This window comes from Brassica rapa, unplaced genomic scaffold (assembly GCF_000309985.2).
Source record: "Brassica rapa cultivar Chiifu-401-42 unplaced genomic scaffold, CAAS_Brap_v3.01 Scaffold0752, whole genome shotgun sequence".
Lineage (NCBI taxonomy): Eukaryota > Viridiplantae > Streptophyta > Magnoliopsida > Brassicales > Brassicaceae > Brassica > Brassica rapa.
In genome coordinates, this window is record NW_022610692.1 from 70,946 (window position 1) to 85,134 (window position 14,189).

Consider the following 14,189-nt stretch of genomic DNA (forward strand, 5'->3'; position numbering starts at 1 on the left):
GATGAATCGCGATGTAAGAAGCTTGATTTTGATACATAAAGTAGTGGAGAATCACCAGGAAGCTGAATAAATCTCATAGGAGTTAGGATGAAGAAGCTATCCCACTTTCAAATCAGGTGATCCCAGTTTTCCTGTTTGGGAATATGACAGCTTCTTTGTCATTCTAATCAAACCAGGATGAATCGCGATGTAAGAAGCTTGATTTTGATACATAAAGTAGTGGAGAATCACCAGGAAGCTGAATAAATCTCATAGGAGTTAGGATGAAGAAGCTATCCCACTTTCAAATCAGGTGATCCCAGTTTTCCTGTTTGGGAATATGACAGCTTCTTTGTCATTCTAATCAAACCAGGATGAATCGCGATGTAAGAAGCTTGATTTTGATACATAAAGTAGTGGAGAATCACCAGGAAGTGAATAAATCTCATAGGAGTTAGGATGAAGAAGCTATCCCACTTTCAAATCAGGTGATCCCAGTTTTCCTGTTTGGGAATATGACAGCTTCTTTGTCATTCTAATCAAACCAGGATGAATCGCGATGTAAGAAGCTTGATTTTGATACATAAAGTAGTGGAGAATCACCAGGAAGCTGAATAAATCTCATAGGAGTTAGGATGAAGAAGCTATCCCACTTTCAAATCAGGTGATCCCAGTTTTCCTGTTTGGGAATATGACAGCTTCTTTGTCATTCTAATCAAACCAGGATGAATCGCGATGTAAGAAGCTTGATTTTGATACATAAAGTAGTGGAGAATCACCAGGAAGCTGAATAAATCTCATAGGAGTTAGGATGAAGAAGCTATCCCACTTTCAAATCAGGTGATCCCAGTTTTCCTGTTTGGGAATATGACAGCTTCTTTGTCATTCTAATCAAACCAGGATGAATCGCGATGTAAGAAGCTTGATTTTGATACATAAAGTAGTGGAGAATCACCAGGAAGCTGAATAAATCTCATAGGAGTTAGGATGAAGAAGCTATCCCACTTTCAAATCAGGTGATCCCAGTTTTCCTGTTTGGGAATATGACAGCTTCTTTGTCATTCTAATCAAACCAGGATGAATCGCGATGTAAGAAGCTTGATTTTGATACATAAAGTAGTGGAGAATCACCAGGAAGCTGAATAAATCTCATAGGAGTTAGGATGAAGAAGCTATCCCACTTTCAAATCAGGTGATCCCAGTTTTCCTGTTTGGGAATATGACAGCTTCTTTGTCATTCTAATCAAACCAGGATGAATCGCGATGTAAGAAGCTTGATTTTGATACATAAAGTAGTGGAGAATCACCAGGAAGCTGAATAAATCTCATAGGAGTTAGGATGAAGAAGCTATCCCACTTTCAAATCAGGTGATCCCAGTTTTCCTGTTTGGGAATATGACAGCTTCTTTGTCATTCTAATCAAACCAGGATGAATCGCGATGTAAGAAGCTTGATTTTGATACATAAAGTAGTGGAGAATCACCAGGAAGCTGAATAAATCTCATAGGAGTTAGGATGAAGAAGCTATCCCACTTTCAAATCAGGTGATCCCAGTTTTCCTGTTTGGGAATATGACAGCTTCTTTGTCATTCTAATCAAACCAGGATGAATCGCGATGTAAGAAGCTTGATTTTGATACATAAAGTAGTGGAGAATCACCAGGAAGCTGAATAAATCTCATAGGAGTTAGGATGAAGAAGCTATCCCACTTTCAAATCAGGTGATCCCAGTTTTCCTGTTTGGGAATATGACAGCTTCTTTGTCATTCTAATCAAACCAGGATGAATCGCGATGTAAGAAGCTTGATTTTGATACATAAAGTAGTGGAGAATCACCAGGAAGCTGAATAAATCTCATAGGAGTTAGGATGAAGAAGCTATCCCACTTTCAAATCAGGTGATCCCAGTTTTCCTGTTTGGGAATATGACAGCTTCTTTGTCATTCTAATCAAACCAGGATGAATCGCGATGTAAGAAGCTTGATTTTGATACATAAAGTAGTGGAGAATCACCAGGAAGCTGAATAAATCTCATAGGAGTTAGGATGAAGAAGCTATCCCACTTTCAAATCAGGTGATCCCAGTTTTCCTGTTTGGGAATATGACAGCTTCTTTGTCATTCTAATCAAACCAGGATGAATCGCGATGTAAGAAGCTTGATTTTGATACATAAAGTAGTGGAGAATCACCAGGAAGTGAATAAATCTCATAGGAGTTAGGATGAAGAAGCTATCCCACTTTCAAATCAGGTGATCCCAGTTTTCCTGTTTGGGAATATGACAGCTTCTTTGTCATTCTAATCAAACCAGGATGAATCGCGATGTAAGAAGCTTGATTTTGATACATAAAGTAGTGGAGAATCACCAGGAAGCTGAATAAATCTCATAGGAGTTAGGATGAAGAAGCTATCCCACTTTCAAATCAGGTGATCCCAGTTTTCCTGTTTGGGAATATGACAGCTTCTTTGTCATTCTAATCAAACCAGGATGAATCGCGATGTAAGAAGCTTGATTTTGATACATAAAGTAGTGGAGAATCACCAGGAAGCTGAATAAATCTCATAGGAGTTAGGATGAAGAAGCTATCCCACTTTCAAATCAGGTGATCCCAGTTTTCCTGTTTGGGAATATGACAGCTTCTTTGTCATTCTAATCAAACCAGGATGAATCGCGATGTAAGAAGCTTGATTTTGATACATAAAGTAGTGGAGAATCACCAGGAAGTCGAATAAATCTCATAGGAGTTAGGATGAAGAAGCTATCCCACTTTCAAATCAGGTGATCCCAGTTTTCCTGTTTGGGAATATGACAGCTTCTTTGTCATTCTAATCAAACCAGGATGAATCGCGATGTAAGAAGCTTGATTTTGATACATAAAGTAGTGGAGAATCACCAGGAAGCTGAATAAATCTCATAGGAGTTAGGATGAAGAAGCTATCCCACTTTCAAATCAGGTGATCCCAGTTTTCCTGTTTGGGAATATGACAGCTTCTTTGTCATTCTAATCAAACCAGGATGAATCGCGATGTAAGAAGCTTGATTTTGATACATAAAGTAGTGAAGAATCACCAGGAAGCTGAATAAATCTCATAGGAGTTAGGATGAAGAAGCTATCCCACTTTCAAATCAGGTGATCCCAGTTTTCCTGTTTGGGAATATGACAGCTTCTTTGTCATTCTAATCAAACCAGGATGAATCGCGATGTAAGAAGCTTGATTTTGAAACATAAAGTAGTGGAGAATCACCAGGAAGCTGAATAAATCTCATAGGAGTTAGGATGAAGAAGCTATCCCACTTTCAAATCAGGTGATCCCAGTTTTCCTGTTTGGGAATATGACAGCTTCTTTGTCATTCTAATCAAACCAGGATGAATCGCGATGTAAGAAGCTTGATTTTGATACATAAAGTAGTGGAGAATCACCAGGAAGTCGAATAAATCTCATAGGAGTTAGGATGAAGAAGCTATCCCACTTTCAAATCAGGTGATCCCAGTTTTCCTGTTTGGGAATATGACAGCTTCTTTGTCATTCTAATCAAACCAGATGAATCGCGATGTAAGAAGCTTGATTTTGATACATAAAGTAGTGGAGAATCACCAGGAAGCTGAATAAATCTCATAGGAGTTAGGATGAAGAAGCTATCCCACTTTCAAATCAGGTGATCCCAGTTTTCCTGTTTGGGAATATGACAGCTTCTTTGTCATTCTAATCAAACCAGGATGAATCGCGATGTAAGAAGCTTGATTTTGATACATAAAGTAGTGGAGAATCACCAGGAAGCGAATAAATCTCATAGGAGTTAGGATGAAGAAGCTATCCCACTTTCAAATCAGGTGATCCCAGTTTTCCTGTTTGGGAATATGACAGCTTCTTTGTCATTCTAATCAAACCAGGATGAATCGCGATGTAAGAAGCTTGATTTTGATACATAAAGTAGTGGAGAATCACAGGAAGTCGAATAAATCTCATAGGAGTTAGGATGAAGAAGCTATCCCACTTTCAAATCAGGTGATTCCCAGTTTTCTTGTTTGGGAATATGACAGTTCTTGTCATCTAATCAAACCAGGATGAATCGCGATTGTAAGAAGCTTGATTTGATACATAAAGTAGTGGAGAATCACCAGGAAGTTGAATAAATCTCATAGGAGTTAGGATGAGGAAGAAGCTATCCCACTTTCAAATCAGGGATCCCAGTTTCTGTTTGGGAATATCTGACAGTTCTTTGTCATTCTAATCAAACCAGGATGAATCGCGATGTAAGAAGCTTGATTTTGATACACATAAAGTAGTGGAGAGAATCACCAGGAAGCTGAATAAATCTCATAGGAGTAGGATTGAAGAAGCTATCCCACTTTCAAATCAGGTGGATCCCAGTTTTCCTGTTTGGGAATATGACAGCTTCTTTGTCATTCTAATCAAACCAGGATGAATCGCGATGTAAGAAGCTTGATTTTGATACATAAAGTAGTGGAGAATAACAAGAAGTCGAATAAATCTCATAGGAGTTAGGATGAAGAAGCTATCCCACTTTAACTCAGGTGATCCCAGTTTTCCTGTTTGGGAATATGACAGCTTCTTTGTCATTCTAATCAAACCAGGATGAATCGCGATGTAAGAAGCTTGATTTTGAAACATAAAGTAGTGGAGAATCACCAGGAAGCTGAATAAATCTCATAGGAGTTAGGATGAAGAAGCTATCCCACTTTCAAATCAGGTGATCCCAGTTTCCTGTTTGGGAATATGACAGCTTCTTTGTCATTCTAATCAAACCAGGATGAATCGCGATTTGTAAGAAGCTTGATTTTGATACATAAGTAGTGGAGAATCACCAGGAAGTTGAATAAATCTCATAGGAGTTCGGATGAAGAAGCTATCCCACTTTCAAATCAGGTGATCCCAGTTTTCCTGTTTGGGAATATGACAGCTTCTTTGTCATTCTAATCAACCAGGATGAATCGCGATGTAAGAAGCTTGATTTTGATACCATAAAGTAGTGGAGGAATAACAGGAAGCTGAATAAATCTCATAGGAGTTAGGATGAAGAAGATATCCCACTTTCAAATCAGGTGATCCAGTTTTCCTGTTTGGGAATATGACAGCTTATTTGTCATTCTAATCAAACCAGGATGAATGCGATGTAAGAAGCTTGATTTGATACATAAAGTATGGAGAATCACTGTCATTCTAATCAAACCAGGATGAATCGCGATGTAAGAAGCTTGATTTTGATACATAAAGTAGTGGAGAATCACCAGGAAGCTGAATAATCTCATAGGAGTGGCTTGCTGTCTTCAATTCCCTCTCTCTTGGTACTTTGTAGCCCTCCTCCATTTGGCATCCTTGCTGTCTTGCCTCCATAAGCACCTGCATCTTTCAAAAGATCAAGTGTATACTTTCTTTGGGACATGAACAATCCTTCCTTGGATCTACAAATCTCAATTCCAAGGAAGTATTTCATTTCTCCCAAGTCTTTGATTTAAAACATAGTCTTTAGAAACTCCTTGGTTGCTTTGATACCTTCCTTATCCACTTCCTGTGATAATGATATCATCCACATACACAAGGAGAGCAACCATACCTGAGGGTGTCGTGAGTGTAAAGAGAGTGTGATCCACTCTGACTTCTTGAAGCCTCGGCCGTTTAAAGTTGTGCTCAACTTGTTATACCAAGCTCTTGGTGATTGCTTCAACCCATAAATAGCTTTCTTTAGCCTCAGTACATTCCCTCTCTTCACTAGATGTTCCAGCCTGATGGAGGATACATATAGACTTCATCCTCAAGTTCTCCTTGTAGAAATGCATTCTTTACATCCATTTGCCACAATCCCCATCCAAGGTTCACAGCCAAGCTTAAAACAATCCTAATGGTGGTAGCTTGGCCACTGGTGCAAATGTTTCAATGTAGTCCTCTCCATATGTCTGAGTGAACCCTCTTGCTACTAGTCTAGTTTCTTCCTCTCAATCGACCCATCAGCTTGTACTTGATTGTAAAGATCCATCTACTAGACACAGCTTTCTTCCCTTTTGGTAGTTCACTCTCATACCATGTATCATTCTTTATCATAGCTCCTGCCTCAGCTCCTACTGATTCCTTCCATTCCTTATCCTCCATTGCCTCTTCATAGCTTCTTGGAATGTGATTCTCATCCAAGTTTACCATGAATGCGCAATGTGCTTCTGGATATTGAGCAAAAGAACACACGGCCTGAGTAGGATGCTTCACAGCTTGGGCATTGTAGTACACTCTTGTGTTTACCCAACTGGAAGGATCCTTTCTCAGCCTTGTACTTCTTCTCAATACTGGCCTTCTTGCGCCATCTCTTGTTCTTCTTCTTGTGGCAGCACAATTGTTTCAGATCTTTCTTCTCCTAGCTGACTTGCTTCAGCTCCTTCTTCCCTTAGCTGACTCTCTTCATCTCCCTTCTTCTTGATCATTTGATTCCACAGCTTGATCATGAGAGCCAGAACTCTCTTCTCTACTTGTTTCTTCACGGTTTGGAGTTCTTGTTTCATTCCCCCCTGTTGAGTTGAGTTGATTATATTGGTATGGAGAGAAGAGGAGTTGAAGAGGAGAAGAGATGGAGAAGCTTAGGGGGTTTGGGTGTGAATGGTACGGACGTCCGTACAAGGCCGTACATGGCCGTACCGTCCGTACCAAAGGTCTCGACCAAAACTTACCCAACACGACCAAGTGAAACGGTAACAAGGGAGTGTTACCTTGGGGACTTAAGGAGAAGGGATCAGACCGTTGAGTGGATAAGGGAAGAGCGTGCCAGGCTGGAACAGGCTGTAAAGAGGCAAAGCGTGTGAGCCTTACCATCCAATCATCCGGAAAGCAACCTTGACTCTACATGCTTCAATAGTGCCCATTTCACCTCTTGTAAACCCTAATGCTTTCCATATAAATATGTAACCTCACTCATTAATAAGATCAAGCAGTTCGAGTCTCTCTAATCTCTTAGACACTATGGTTTTCTCTTAGACTCTAAACGGCTCTATCTAGTCTCTTAATCTTTCACAAACTTCTCTTAATCACTTCCTAAACACTCTCTTTATTCTAATTACTCTAAAGATCTCTTAATCTCATATGGTATCAGAGCCAGGTTCATTTGAATCTGGGGTTTGATCTTAGAGAGTTACAAGCTAAACGTCTTTGAAGCTACACGCGAGTAGTCTTGAAGGTGTTGAAGCTGTGGTCCGTTCTAGTTGAAGCTGTGCTACGTTCTGTGGGTTTGCGTGATTCTAGACTCAAGGTTGGTGTGTACGAGATCCAAGATTCAAGTTTTCAAGTCAAGCAAAGATGGAACATGGGATGAACATGAGGATGAAGGTAGCGGTTACTTTCAAAGGTAGCAACTACCTTGTGTGGTCTCGGATGGTGAAGACTGCGGTGGGGAGTAAGGGTTTGTGGGGGCACATCACAACAGGGGAGGCTCCGAAACTCATTACTCAGGGAGGAGATCAAGAAGAGGTCTCCAATGAAGCGGCTGTGGAGAAATGGCAACAAGAAGACATGCTGGTGATGACGGTTCTACACGCATCCTTGGACCCAGCTATCTTGGATGCCTACAGCTACTGTGAATCAGCCAAGGAGCTGTGGGACACGCTGAAGAAGGTGTATGGGAACATTTCCAACCTCAGCCGTGTGTTTGAAGTGAAGCTAGCGATCAACCGTCTTGCACAAGAGGACATGGAGTTCACTAAGCACTTGGGGAGGTTCAGGTCCTTATGGTCAGAGCTGGAGATGCTGAGGCCGAGCACAACTGATCCAGATCAGTTGAATGAGAGGCGCGAGCAAGACAAGGTCTTTGGTCTGCTTCTCACACTGAACCCGGCCTACACCCAGCTCATCCAGCACATGTTAAGGTCAGACAAGCTTCCGGACCTTGAGGAGGTGTGTGCACAAATCCAAAGGGAGCAGGGATCTATGGGTTTGTTTGGAGGAAAGGGGGAGCTCTCTCTTGCCAATCAAGCAGCTCATGAGGATTCAACCGAGGCTCCACAAGCAAACAAGGCATCTCACGGGAAGTACGAGGACAGGAAGTTCAATGGCAACTGTGATCATTGCAAGAAGCATGGTCATAAGAAGAGCCAATGCTGGATACTGCACCCACACCTCAAGCCGGCCAAGTTCATGAAGGAGCGTGAGGGAAGGGCAAATGTGACTGAAGGTTCAAGTGGAGCTGGCACCAGCAAGATCAGTGAAGTGGATGGGCTTGGAGGCAATGATGGGAATGGGAAGTCTCTGGTGGCTTACACAGGCGCCTCAAGCTCCCGCAGCAATGATGACTACATCAAGAGATCAGACCTTGATGCCCTCTTCAAAATGCTAAAGGAAAACGGTAACACTTACGGTTATTCCTTTGGAGCTTCTATGATTGCATATAAGGATGATCACTTGATTAGAGAACTAGTAGAACGGTTAGAAGCTAGGATGAGTATAGACATGCTCACATTGCTAGAACTGATAGATGCATCCATCACTTAGTAATCTATGCCATAATGCTAAACGAGTAAGTAAACCATTGATTGTTGATTCTGGTGCATCACATCATATGATAAGTGATGAAAACTTGATTAAGGATATAGAACCTACACATGGGCATGTGATGATAGCAAATGGGGATAAGATACCCATTAGAGGAATAGGAAAGCTTAAGTTGTTTAACAAAGAATCTAGAGCTTTTTACATGCCTGAATTCACATCAAACCTATTATCAGTGAAGAAATGTACTAATGATTTACAATGCAATGTTATCTTTAGTCCTAATGATGTGAAGTTTCAGGATATTGAGAGCAGCAGATTGATTGGGAAAGGGGTGACTAAGGGAGATCTCTATATGCTTGAAGAACTCACTTCTGTTCCTGATTATAGTTGCTCGTTTACTTCTGCTTCTTTGTTGAATAAAAATGCATTGTGGCATGCTAGAGTAGGACACCCTCATGTTAAAGCTTTGAACTTAATGGTACCAGGTGTTGTGTTTGAGAACAAAGATTGTGAAGCTTGTATTTTAGGCAAGCATTGTAGAACTGTGTTTCAAAAGTCTACTACCGTTTATGATAATTGCTTTGATCTAATTCATTCAGATGTGTGGACTGCCCCTTGCTTATCTAGAGATAGTTATAAGTATTTTGTCACATTCATTGATGAAAAATCCAAATACACCTGGTTAACCTTAATTCAGACCAAAGATAGGGTACTTGATGCATTTAGGAACTTTCAAACTTATGTAACTAACCATTATCATGCTAAGATTAAAATTTTGAGATCAGATAATGGAGGGGAGTACACGAGTCATGCATTCAAACAACACCTATCTCAACATGGGATCCTACATCAAACAAGCTGTCCTTATACTCCACAGCAAAATGGAGTGGCTGAGAGGAAGAATAGGCATCTCATGGAAGTGGCAAGGTCACTTATGTTTCAGAGTAATGTTCCAAAGAGATTTTGGAGTGATGCGGTTGCCACTGCTTGTTACCTGATAAACAGAACCCCAACCAAAGTTCTGAATGAGAGGCTCCATTTGAAGTTCTGAACAGGTACAAGCCAGCCTTGATTATTGCGAGTCTTTGGGTGCCTATGCTTTGTACTCAAACCAGGAGAGATGATCAACAAGCTAGAAGCAAGAAGCACTAAGGCTGTGTTCATAGGATACTCAGCTACACAGAAAGGATACAAATGCTATGATCCTATAGCAAGGAGAGTTCTTGTATCTAGAGATGTGAAGTTCTTGGAAGATAGAGGATACTATGAAGAAAAGAATCAAGAAGACCTGAAGGACTTAACATCAGACAAGGCCACCACCTTGCGGATCATTCTTGAAGGTCTTGGAATCAGTACATCCCAGGATCCAAGGAATCACGCAACTACACCTCCTGAAGTTGGTTCACCATCCCACCTTGATCATGAGGGAGGAGAGGAGCATGAGGAGCCTATGCAAGAGGCCAACCAAGATGAAGGAGGAGTAGAGAATGAAGGAGAAGAGAGCATAGGCTCAGATGGTCATGGACATGATCATGGTGTGACACAAACACCTTCTCAAGATGAAGTGGTAGAAGAACAACAGGAAGAAGAACCGGTTGTGCAGCCACTAAGAAGGAGTACAAGGATAAGGAAGGATCCTTCCAGTTGGGTAAACACGAGAGTGTACTACAATGCCCAAGCTGTGGAGCATCCTTCTCAAGCCGTGTGCTCCTTTACTCAATATCCAGAAGCACATTGCGCTTTCATGGTAAACTTGGATGAGAATCACATCCCAAGAAGCTATGAAGAAGCAATGAAAGATAAAGAATGGAAAGAATCAGTTGGAGATGAGGCAGGAGCAATGATCAAGAATGATACATGGTATGAGAGTGAGTTACCAAAAGGGAAGAAGGCTGTGACTAGTAGATGGATATTCACAATCAAGTACAAAGCGGATGGAAAGGTTGAGAGGAAGAAGTCAAGGCTAGTTGCAAGAGGTTTCACTCAAACTTATGGAGAAGATTACATAGAAACCTTTGCACCAGTAGCTAAACTCCACACAATCCGGATTGTACTGAGCTTAGCTGTGAATCTTGGATGGGGGTTATGGCAAATGGATGTGAAGAATGCGTTTCTACAAGGTGAACTTGAGGATGAAGTGTATATGCATCCACCTCCAGGCCTTGAACACTTAGTGAAGAGTGGAAATGTGTTGAGGCTGAAGAAAGCCATCTATGGGCTGAAGCAATCACCAAGAGCTTGGTACAACAAGTTGAGTACTACCCTGAATGGCCGAGGCTTCAAGAAGTCTGAACTAGACACACCCTCTTCACACTCACGACTCCCTCAGGTATGATTGCACTTCTTGTGTATGTTGATGATATCATTATCACAGGGAGTGATAAGGAAGGTATCATAGCAACCAAGGAGTTTCTTAAATCCATGTTTGAGATTAAAGACTTGGGAGAAATGAAATACTTCCTTGGAATTGAGATATGTAGATCCAAGGAAGGTTTGTTCATGTCCCAAAGGAAGTATACACTTGATCTTTTGAAAGGTGCAGGTGCTTATGGAGGCAAGACAGCAAGGATGCCTATGGAGGATGGCTACAAAGTCCCACGAGAGGGGGAGATTGAAGACAGCAAACCTTATCAGGATCCTAAACTCTATAGAAAACTAGTTGGCAAATTGATTTATCTCACTATAACTAGACCTGACATTTGTTTTGCTGTGAATCAGGTGAGTCAACACATGCAAGTACCTAAGGAACATCATTGGCGCATGGTGGAGAGGATCTTGATGTACCTCAACGGCTCACCTGATCAAGGAGTATGGATGGGCTGCAATGGAAGCACTGAAGTGGTGGGATACTGTGATGCGGATTGGGCTGGTGATAGAGCAGACAGGAGATCAACCACAGGCTATTGCACATTCATTGGAGGCAACTTGGTGACTTGGAAGAGTAAGAAGCAGAAGGTGGTGTCATGCTCAAGTGCAGAAGCTGAGTATAGAGCTATGCTGAAGCTCACCAACGAGTTAGTATGGATCAAAGGCATCTTGAAGCATTTGGAGATTGATCAAGCCACGCCAATGACCATGCATTGTGACAACCAAGCAGCTATCCACATTGCCTCCAACTCGGTGTTCCATGAGAGAACCAAGCACATTGAAGTTGATTGCCACAAGGTGAGGCAGATGATCATCTTAGGAGTCATCTTGCCATGCTACACAAGAAGTGAAGATCAGTTAGCGGATGTGTTCACCAAGGCTGCAAGGCAGAAGACAATGGAGTCCATTCACATACGGTTGGGCCTCATTGATCTTGGGAAGAGAAGGAGCTGATCCCCTTGGCTGTGAGGTCTTTACTCTTTTTCCCTTATCAAGGTTTTATCCCAATGGGTTTTCCTTGGTAAGGTTTTTAATGAGGAAGATCTCATAGCTATCCAAGCTTAGGCTTTCACAAAGCTAAGCTTGAGGGGGAGTGTTGAGTTGAGTTGATTATATTGGTATGGAGAGAAGAGGAGTTGAAGAGGAGAAGAGATGGAGAAGCTTAGGGGGTTTGGGTGTGAATGGTACGGACGTCCGTACAAGGCCGTACATGGCCGTACCGTCCGTACCAAAGGTCTCGACCAAAACTTACCCAACACGACCAAGTGAAACGGTAACAAGGGAGTGTTACCTTGGGGACTTAAGGAGAAGGGATCAGACCGTTGAGTGGATAAGGGAAGAGCGTGCCAGGCTGGAACAGGCTGTAAAGAGGCAAAGCGTGTGAACCTTACCATCCAATCATCCGGAAAGCAACCTTGACTCTACATGCTTCAATAGTGCTCATTTCTCCTCTTGTAAACCCTAATGCCTTCTATATAAATATGTAACCTCACTCATTAATAAGATCAGTTAGTTCGAGTCTCTCTAATCTCTTAGACTATGGTTTTCTCTTAGACACTAAACGGCTCTTTCTAGTCTCTTAATCTTTCACAAACTTCTCTTAATCACTTCCTAAACACTCTCTTTACTCTAATCACTCTAAAGATCTCTTGATCTCATACCCCCCTCATGCTCAAGGTTGGAAGTCTGATGATCCGGGACTGGGGTAGTGCTTCTCCCTCCTTGATGTCCTTGATTCATGTTGATTCCAAGGCCTTCTAGGATAATCCTCAAGGTCTCAGCTCTATCAGAGGTAAGATCCTTCAAGTCTTCTTGAATCTGTTCCTCATAATATCCTTTCTCTTCAACAAACTTCACTTCTCTAGATACTAACACTCTCCTTGTGTTAGGATCATAGCACTTGTATCCTTTCTGACTTGATGAGTATCCAATGAACATTGCCTTTGAACTCTTAGCTTCTAGCTTGTTTCTTATCTCTCCAGGCACCATCACAAAACACAAACACCCAAAGACCTTCATATGCTCGAGAGAAGGCTTGTACTGATTCAGTACCTCAAATGGTGATTGTCCTTGAAGGATCAGAGTTGGTGTCCTGTTGATGAGATAACATGCCGTAGCAACAGCATCACTCCAAAACTTCTTAGGCACATTGGATTGAAACATCATGGACCTGGCTACTTCCATCAAATGCCTGTTCTTCCTCTCAGCCACACCATTCTGTTGTGGTGTATAGGGACAGCTTGTCTGATGAAGAATTCCATGCTGAGCTAGGTGTAGCTTGAATGCTTGTCCCGTGTACTCTCCTCCATTATCTGACCTGAAAATCTTTATCTTGGCATTGTAATGGTTAGTCACATAGGATTGAAAATTTTTAAATGCATCAAGTACCCTATCTTTGGTTGGAATTAAGGTTAACCAGGTGTATTTGGATTTTTCATCAATGAAAGTTACATAATACTTATGGTTTTCTCTAGAGAGGCAAGGTGCAGTCCAAACATCAGAATGAATAAGATCAAAACACTTTTCATAAACAGTAGTAGACTTGGTAAAGACAGTTCTACAATGCTTGCCTAAAATGCAAGCTTCACAATCATTATTCTCAAAGGAAACACCTGGCAACATCAGTTTTAAAGCCTTATTATGAGGGTGTCCTAATCTAGCATGCCACAATGCATTTTTACTTAAACCAGAACTAGAAACAGAAGTAAATGAGCAGCTATATCTAGAAACAGGAGTGAGATCTTCAAGTAAATATAGCTCTCCTTTAGTCACTCCCTTTCCAATCATCTTGCTGCTTTTAATATCCTGAAACTTCACATCATTAGGACTGAAGATAACATTGCATTGCAAATCAGTAGCACATTTCTTAACAGATAACAAGTTTGATGTAAATTCAGGCATATAAAAAGCTTTAGTTTCCTTATCAAATAGTTTAAGACTTCCTATTCCTCTAATAGGAATCTTATCTCCATTAGCAATCAGAACATTTCCATTCATTGGCACAATGTTTTTAATTAAGCTAGTGTCACTTATCATATGATGAGATGCACCTGAATCAATCACTAATGGTTTAATGTCATGAGAACTAGCAATATGCGCAAGGATACTAGATGGTTTGAATGCATGATCATTTCTAGCAAAGTTTGCAGTCCTAGATTGATTTACCATTTCTATCAAGCTCTCATGCATCCTATCAGTTCTAGTTAGATTCTCATAGTTCTCTACCACCCTAGCACCAAAAGAATACCCAAAGATGTTACCATTCTCCTTGAACATCTTAATGAGAGCATCAAGGTCGGATCTCCTTAGATACTCTTGATCATTGTTCCCACGGTTGCTTGATGCTCCAGTGTAGGCTAC